An 8,826-nucleotide genomic window follows, 5' to 3' on the forward strand; every position below is an offset into this window, starting at 1 on the left:
TGACCTTATAATTTTGCAATTTGACGTTTCAAAAATAAATTTGCTTAATGGAAACACGCCAATTTAGGAAAAACGATACGTTTTTGATCAGATTTTGCTGATAGGATGAGGTATTTGTTTTTTGGGGTTTTTTTTGGCTGTATCTAAATTGGTTTATTTCGCAAAACTGCAATGGAATTATTTTTTTTTTCGCATCACATGATCAACAACCAGATGTTGCCACTGGAGGAAACGACAAAAAAGACGACAACAGGAAGTAATTGGAAGGTGATGGCGCGGTTCCACTGTTGATTAATACAACCTATTCCAGTAAAACTACAGGAATAGGTTGTTTTCTAATTTTCCCACTCTCAGTTTTGGTCCTTGAACACATCACAGTTTGTTTTAGATGTGCATCATGTAAGAAGTTACTCATTTAAGATTAAAATAGTACTCTATAAAAGATAAAGTACTGAGTTACTGATCAGGTTGTCTGATTTATATTTAGAAATAATGACATCAGAAAAACAAAAATAAACTCATATGCAAATTCTAGTAGTTTAAAGATTAAAATGAAAAAAAGAAATGCAAATAAAGGAGAGACATTTTTCCTCTAGTTCCACCACTGATCACTAATGCAACCTTGATCCATGTAAAAAACAAAAAAAGAACAGAAATAGGTTGTTTTATAATTTCCCCACCGTTAGTCTTGGTAAGACATCTGTCTGTTTATCCTCAATTTATTTTAGTCAAAAGTAGCAAAACGTACAGTGTAGTAAAAGTACTCAAGTAGATGTAACTCGTTACTACCCACTTCTGGTTCCACCACTGTTGACTAGTAGAAACTTGATCCATGTAAAACAGTGCAGGAATACGCTGTTTTCTAGTTTTCCCACCGTCAGTTTTGGTCCTTGAACGCATCAGGTTTTTTTTTAAATGTGCTCTCTGTAAGAAGTTACTCATGTAAGATTAAAAGAGTATTCAATGAAAGCTACTTAAGTACTGAGTTACAGACCAGATTATCTGATTTATAGTTAATGACATCAGACAAACAAAAATAAACTTTTACATGCAAATTCTGGTAGTTTAAAAACCAAAATGAAAAAATACAAATAAAGGAGAGACACTTCGCCTCTAGTTCCACCACTGTTCACTAATACAGCCCTGATCCATGTAAAAAAAAAAAAAAAAAAAAAAGTACAGAAATAGGTTGTTTTTTAATTTTCCCACCGTCAGTTTTGGTCCTTGAACACATCACTGTTTGTTTTACTCGTTTTGTAAATGTCCGCTGCCCACCGGTTTATTATTTAATTTGGGAGAAAAACCGAAACAAAACCAAACCTGGAAATGAACCTCCCAACAGGAAGTGTAAAAAGTCAAATGTGCGTCACGTGACCGTGCAGGTAAAACACCTGCACGTCCGTTTGTGAGGTGAGGGACGGAGAGGAGGAAGAGGCGTCGCTGTTTGTGATTTCCAACCCGTTTGGCTGCTGACAGAGCCGCGCTAATCTCCCTCCCTCCCCCCGGTGACCGGCTGTCTCACCCGGTAACGTCACGACACTGAAACCAAAGGAATGCGACACGCTACGTGTTTCCGAGCCCACGGCTTCTCCACTCGGTTCCGCCGCTTCCACGGTTAATGTCGCCGCTTCTCAGCTGGATTCCTCCGCGGAAACGGATCCGGTGCTGGTTCGCTGGACTCGGTTCTGGTTCCTAGTGAGTATTACCGATCACAGCTGAGTTTCATCGCGACGGAAGGAAAGTTTGATTTCTCTTGAAACCTCGCGGTCGGTTTTGGGATCTGAACAGCAGAATAAGTTTTATTTTTTTGTTATTTCTCTCCCAGTGTTCCCATTCAGACCTGTTGCTGACTGTGGAGACAGCTGTTGGACTCCACCATCACAGTCATCTGTCTTTATTTGCACAAGTGTTAGTGACACATGGAGCCGAGCAGAGAGGGGGAGGATGGCGATGTTTGCACTTTTAACCGGAGTTTTAATGGAAAAAAAGGGGAAATGTAGATTAAAATTTCAGGCATTTACAGATAAGATGGAGCTGCTGCTGCTGCTGACTTTTTGTTTTTGTGCTTTCAGTTGAAACCTGGAGGAATAAATCCTATTTTTAATCAGCAGTAATAAAGTAATTATCTGTTACCACTCACTGCTTACCAGCTTAAAAAATAACAAAGTTTAATAATTTAAAATGCAGCATTTTAAATGATTAAACAGTTATCATGTTAGTTATTATTCACAATTATTTAAGTTCATAACAGTATTGTTTATAATTGTGATGAATTTCTTATCAAGATAATATTTTGATTTATTGTTGTCGCCATAAATTCCAGTTAATGTTTAAAGAAACTTAAAACTGTCAAGACTTTTACTACTTTTCTCCCTTTTGTATAATAAAGGTGTATCAGAAAATTTGAAAATATGACTAAATGCACTGACTTGTGCATTTTAGTATCATAAATCACACCTTCTGATGTGACTGGAGGCCTAAAGAAGCAAATTACAATATAAATGTTTTTCAGAGGCAGTATTTGTATTTGTGAAGCTATAATTGATGTGATGCACAGTCACAGCTTTACAGTTTCCTAAAAACATAGTTATAAATAGCTCTTATTGTCACTTTTATAGTTGTCACAATAGTACCACAAAAATAATGTGATAACATTTTAAGCCCATATTGCCCACCTCTAGTTTTTATAACGTCGACTCAGCAGATTTCATCAGGTTAATTGCATACAAAGTTTAGTGAACTGTAAGTCTTTTAAGGCCTTTGTAAATCTGGGAATCCTGCGTCTGCTGCAATGAGGGAACAACCTATGAATTATCACCTCGGATTCAGCAGCGGTGAGCTAATATTAGAGCATCGCAGCAACAAGGGCAGCCTGAATGCAGCGTTATGGTGGATATCTTTAAAGCCAGAATGCTCCTGTCCCGTAAAAGAGCTGCGACCTCGAACTAAAACGTGAGGAATTGTTGATTTTTGGCTGGTGGATTTATAGATTCTGCCCGTTTCTGTGGCTGGTTCCCAGTCATTCAGAGGAAGTTGATGATCTTAATTCTGTGGTCGGCTGACATTGTGGTCCGTATGTAAAAAGCCATTTAATTAAATTTCAAATGTCTAAGAAATGCAGAACAGTATTTGCATTGGATTAAACTCATTAAAGTTGGGATTCATGTCGTAATTACTAACATCAGCACCATTATCCGTGATTAATGGATTAATTTGCTTCAACACAGAGAGATTATGGCATAGATTGGGATAATTCTGAGTTGTGTGAGACCTCATGGTTGCACCGTTTACTTCACTTCCTGTTCCAGCTTGTGCCTCGTTTTAATTAATATAGAAGCACATTTTCTGTGGTGTTAAGAGTTTTCTTTAACTCAGAAGGAGAGACATTTGACTTTAAATGAGCCCTCCTGTTTGTAGCAAGCTGAGCTGACAGTCAGTTGTGCATCAGTTGTTACTGTTTTCACGCATGATAATCTGGTGCATTCAGTTCTGCTGGGGATCAAAGTGGCAACATTTAATACATTTTCAGTTTTTTTTTAACTGCATAGTGTCAAACCCATTTGAAACTGTTCTCCTCCTCGCCTGTGGGGGCGCTGCATCATGAACCACTGAAGGAAACAACATTACAACCTCTAAAGAAGACATTGGCTATGTTTCCATTCACCATATAATTGCGCAAGTTGACATTTTTAAAATTTGCTTTATTTTATTTTAAAAAATCATTTGATAGTTTTGTTGCTAGGATAAGTTTGGTTAGTTTTAGCTGTATTAAAATTGATTTGTTTCGCAAAACTGCAACGGAAACACTTTTTTTGCATCACACGAGTCACATGATCAACAACCAGATGTTGCCACTGGAAGAAACCACGAGGAAGAAAACAACAGGAAGCAGTAGGAGGATGATGGTGCAGCAAGTGTTTTTTAATGACTGATCACGTGAACAAAGTTACCGACGTGTGATTTTAATTACGTTTCTTGTTATTAGAAATTTGTGAAATTGTGATTTTTCAACATATTGACAAAGTTTTACCCACATTTGTAATGGAAACACAGCTATTGAGCGCAATTAAATTTTTCACAAAATGGAAACAAAAATGGAGTTTCATCAGATTTGATAGGTTTCTCTTTTGTCTTTGATTAAAGACATCAAGCCATTTCTGCTGCTAGCGCTAGGCTAATGCGTTTGTCTGGGTTGTATTTACCCAGAATGCCCAGCTCTGTAGTTCACTTCCTGCTTTTGGAGCGGTCTCTGGTGTGTTTGGTGTTCACATATGCATTAAAGCTGCACCAAAGTTCACTTGTACCGAACCGGCACCGAGGTTTGTAGGTGGACCGGTGTTTGTTTATTTTGGTCTGTATCAGACAAACGGACCGGAGTTTCTCGACAAACGGACCGGAGTTGGATTACAGCGTATTAAACATGGCTGGTGGGAATGCCGCCGTATTTTCCTGTGTGGGTCTTTGGTAGAAGGGATGTTTTCTGTTTCTGTCTGCGTTGGTGTGGACGCCTGGTGTTTGTGGGTCCACAGCTTTAGAAGCATGTGGTGCGACAGCAATAATCTGTCCCTGTGAAACGAGGCCTGGTGTGGAAACAGTCGTCTTATCTTGGATGTGAACAAAGCAAAGGAGATGATTTTAGATTTCAAGAGAAACTGGGTTCATCAGGTCAAACATTATTTTACTTGTTGGAGAAGAAGAACTGGTGGTGGAAAATTGTCTGAGCTGCATTTAATATCCCTCTGGGATTAATTAAGTGTTTTTGAATTAGGGCTGCAACTAATGTTTATTCTGATGATTAAGTGATTAATTAAATAAAATAATTGCCACATTCTGCAGATTTTTCATTCAACCATATAAGCGTTTTTGGTTTTTTTTCAATACCAGAAATACATAAAAACATGCAAGTAAAGAATTCAGTTCCTTTTCTAAATAAGAAATTAAAGATTTTATTTGCTTAAATGCAATAAAATAATTTCTTTAGTGAATGCAAATGATGTCTGCAGCTAAAAAAGAACTTAATCTGAAAAGCTTCGCCTTTTCTGCTGGACTTGGCATCACTGCAGTCTAGGACTGATCTATTGATTATATTTTTGGATTAACCAATTAAAAATTGAATAACAAAATGTGCTTGACAGATTTCTTTATTTTTAACAGATTTTGAACCAGGTGGAGCTAAAACTGCCACTTGAGCTGTGGGTGAAATATTTACAGTCTTGTAGGCAAAATGTCTATTTTCTGTGCAGTTTTGGTTTAATTACTGCTCTAATTGCTGGTTTTCAGTGATTGGACTTTTTCCCCAGTCTGTTATACTCAGTAAATCGATTACTAAATTAGCTTACTATAATTATAGTATTCAATTCATTGCAATTAATGCGGTGCTAAAACTTTTATACAATACTAGCAATATTTTTAAATGAATATAAACAAACTTATATTCCTTTTTTAACATTTTATTGCTTAAAAGGTAATAACAGCATTGCTTGAACAAGGTGAAACTAAAGCTGCCACTTGAGGAGTTTCAGAGCTTAAATATATTCACTGACAAAGGTGGGGGGTTTTTTTCTTAAAAGCAAAATGTGTGGCTTAATAATTCCCCCAAATATGTTGTTTATAAAAATGGACTTTCTTTGACTCTGTATACTCCAGTTAATGATTAATCAATTACTAAATGAGTTGATTATTTCATCAAACGATTAATCGTTTCAACCCTAAATGAATCAATTTTCCTCTGAGTCCAATAATATGCATCATCTCATCTGTTTAAACCGAGTTTGTTTTTACTCTCCTGCCAACTTTATGAAGAAGAAGAAGAAGAAATCTGGAGCATATTTTGTCCATATGCTTACAGCCTAAATCTCTTTATATAGTTCAACTTGTATAATTATTCACTCAAACTGGCATCTTTCACAGTGCAGACCACCCACACAGTAGAATCAGGCCAGAAGACAGCGGCTCTGTCCAGAACTCATCAGTCCGGTTCGGTCCACAGAGCAGACAGGCTTTCTCGCTGTTCAGCCAGGCATGGATGGACAGACTGCGAGGGACCGGTTCGCTCTGGGCGGAGGGCGGGAAACGGGAAAACTCATATATGACTCGGGGATATAAAGGGTGGATATATACAAGGTTTTATATTTTTACCATTATTGGTTTTTAGAGAAAAGTATGACGGCGTATTAAGGCTGCTGTAGATACAAAAACAAACGTTCCCCAAAAATAGCACAAACATTTTGAGATTAATCTCAGAAAATTTCTACAAAAAACTTGGACCTTTTTGAGCCAAAAGCCAGAAATCTGAGAGAAATTATACTCAGAAAAATTCTAGAGAAAATTTGAAGTTTTAAGTTGGAAATGCAACTCAGAAAATTTATAAAAGTAAAAATAATTTTAATTAAAAAAAAACACATTTTTGAAACTCAGAAATTTCTAAGATTCATCTCTAAATTTCATTTTTTTAAAGAGCTGAGACTTGATTTAGATGTGAGTTTTACCATCAGTTTTTATCTTGTGCACTAAAGAAGCTTCAAGCTGGACCTGCTGCCCATGTTTTACTGTGAAAGGAGCTTCTACTCCTTCATTATGCCGCCCTGCCTTTATGTCGTAATTTATTCCTTATTCTGAGCACAGACTAAGGAATATTATATAAACCAGAATTTAGCAGATTGTCATACTTGCTTATGAAAATTAAGATACTTTTTTATTGTTTTTACGATGATGGAGACCAAGACGTTTGGATTTCTAATCCAAAGCGATGCTGGGTTAAGGTGGAGCCAGAATATCAGAAAATCTTTGTTTTCCTGAACTTGGAAGTGATTTTTTTATTAGTAAATCTCCACCAGAGTTTCCAGTTAAAAGAAAAGTTTTCCTAAAACATCTTCAGGTATGTTTATTGTTACGAAATGTTGATGAATTTCAGTCTAAATATTTTATTTTCTCGTTTGGTTTCCATTAATCAGAGCTGCTTCATTGAGCCGCTGCCCTGTGATCCGCTTCCTGTTTGTCATTTTTCTCGCCTTGCATCACATCTTATGATTTCTTGGCTCCTCAGGGCTGCAGTAAAATCTTGTTTTTTGCCCTCAGCGATTTGGAACCAGATGAAGGATAAAACTTTCAGAGCCAAAATGTTCTTTTACTCCCAGGCTGTAAATCTGAAAATGTCAGAATGATTCATGAGTGTCAGAAACTTTCCCTGATGTTATGGACGAAGCAGCGCTTTACTTTAAGAAGTATTTCATAATTATCTGGTGTTTCTATTCTAGATATTTCAGTTAATGGTTAATTATTACCGTTAGCTGACGATTACTTCAATCCGATTAATCGTTTGAGCCCTAAATGTCAGCAATGGAGACGCTTTTACACCGTAGGTAAATATAAATATTGATACGACTGGAACAATGACAATTATAGCTAGGTGATGAATTGTCCCAGTAATTATTGCGATAAATGATAATGTTGCTGTTTTGAGACCATTTGTGAACGGCAGATAACACGACAACCCAAAACAATAAGTAAAACAGAAAAAACACCTAAAAGCAAAACAATAAAGAAGAGGGATTGTGACGTCTGTAAACATGTTTGAACCAAAAAGTCACCAGACACACAGCTGCAGTTTCTGTTAAAGTTTTATACGTTTTTTATTGACAGAAACACATTTTTTATTTTTTTTTTGTATTTTGCCTGATTTTATTTATTGTATGAATTTTTGTTATTTTGGTTGTTAAAATACCAAAATTTCCTCTTAATTTTCTATTTTTGTCCATTTTATGATGTAATTTTTAAACATTAAACGATTGATAATTTGATCAGTTACTCAAAACTTGAGTTGATTTTTTTTTTACCAAATACTTTTCCACTCTTCAGTAAAGATTTTCTGCCTGAGTCCAATCTTTGGGTAATCTCCCAACCTCTGGACTCTAAACACATTTTTATTTTTTAAATACCATAAAATATTAAGTTTACATGGACTAACCCTAATTTAGATTCTATGCATAAACGTCTCTGGTAAATATCTCCAGTATTTTGTCTCGCTCTGCTGCTCCGGTGCTACATTGGTAGCGACCGAGTCGTTTTCTTTTCGTTTCTGTTTCTGGGTGGGTCTCGCTTCACATCAAACATCCCTGCTGTGAAGGTCTGTAGTAACTCTGCCTGGGCCAGCAGCATGACTCACGGCCTCTGGCTTATGATCCACCCTAATCGCCCGAGTCGGCGCTCCCACCCAGCTCTCCGTCATTCTGTCCCACAATCCCTGCATCTTTTTTTTTTTTTTTCTTCTAGTCTGTCTTTATTATTTAAGAAGCGCTTGAAGGTGTGGCGCCGTTTAGTTGTAGGAAATAACAGAAAAATCTGCTGGATGAAAATGGAAAAATCCCCCTTAGCGGTTTAGCATGCTGCTACCCAGCAGGACTCTGTTTTATTACTGGGAGTGTTTTCTCTTCAACCTGCAGGTTTTTATGCAGCCTCTGGTTTTCAGAGGGCGTCTGATGTCCCACACTGCAAAAACACAAAATCCAGTTAGAGCAAATATCTTAGTATGCTTGAAATAAGACAGACGATCAATAAATCAAACAAATTTTATTTGTATAGCACATTTCAGCAGCAAGGCATTCCAAAGTGCTTTACATAATTAAAATAAAAACAGCATGTGACATTCAATAAACAGAAAAAGAGAATTAAAAAAGGTTAAAAAAGATAAAAACATTAAAACCCGCACCCCTTGTAGGACTTCAGTTAAACGTCTCACACCTCAGAGTTTTAGTTAAGATGTCATTTAACAAGGATTCTCACACCTCAGAGTTTTAGTTAAAATGCCATTTAACAAGGATTCTCACA

General features: G+C 36.7%; 1 protein-coding gene across 3 annotated transcripts in view; it reads left to right on the top strand.

The window, feature by feature from the left end:
• pak4 (p21 protein (Cdc42/Rac)-activated kinase 4) overlaps positions 1-8,826 on the top strand; it is a 46,994-nt gene that overhangs the window by 12,297 nt on the left and 25,871 nt on the right. Inside the window, exon 1 of one of the 3 annotated variants that reach the window (XM_008426658.2) lies at positions 1,203-1,695. The exons of the other annotated variants lie outside the window; for them this stretch is intronic. The gene's annotated coding sequence lies outside the window, so the exon portion shown is untranslated. Of the gene's footprint in view, positions 1-1,202; positions 1,696-8,826 lie in introns of those variants that run through there. 3 annotated transcript variants of the gene reach the window in all.

Source organism: Poecilia reticulata, linkage group LG13 (assembly GCF_000633615.1).
Source record: "Poecilia reticulata strain Guanapo linkage group LG13, Guppy_female_1.0+MT, whole genome shotgun sequence".
NCBI classification, from domain to species: Eukaryota; Metazoa; Chordata; class Actinopteri; order Cyprinodontiformes; family Poeciliidae; genus Poecilia; species Poecilia reticulata.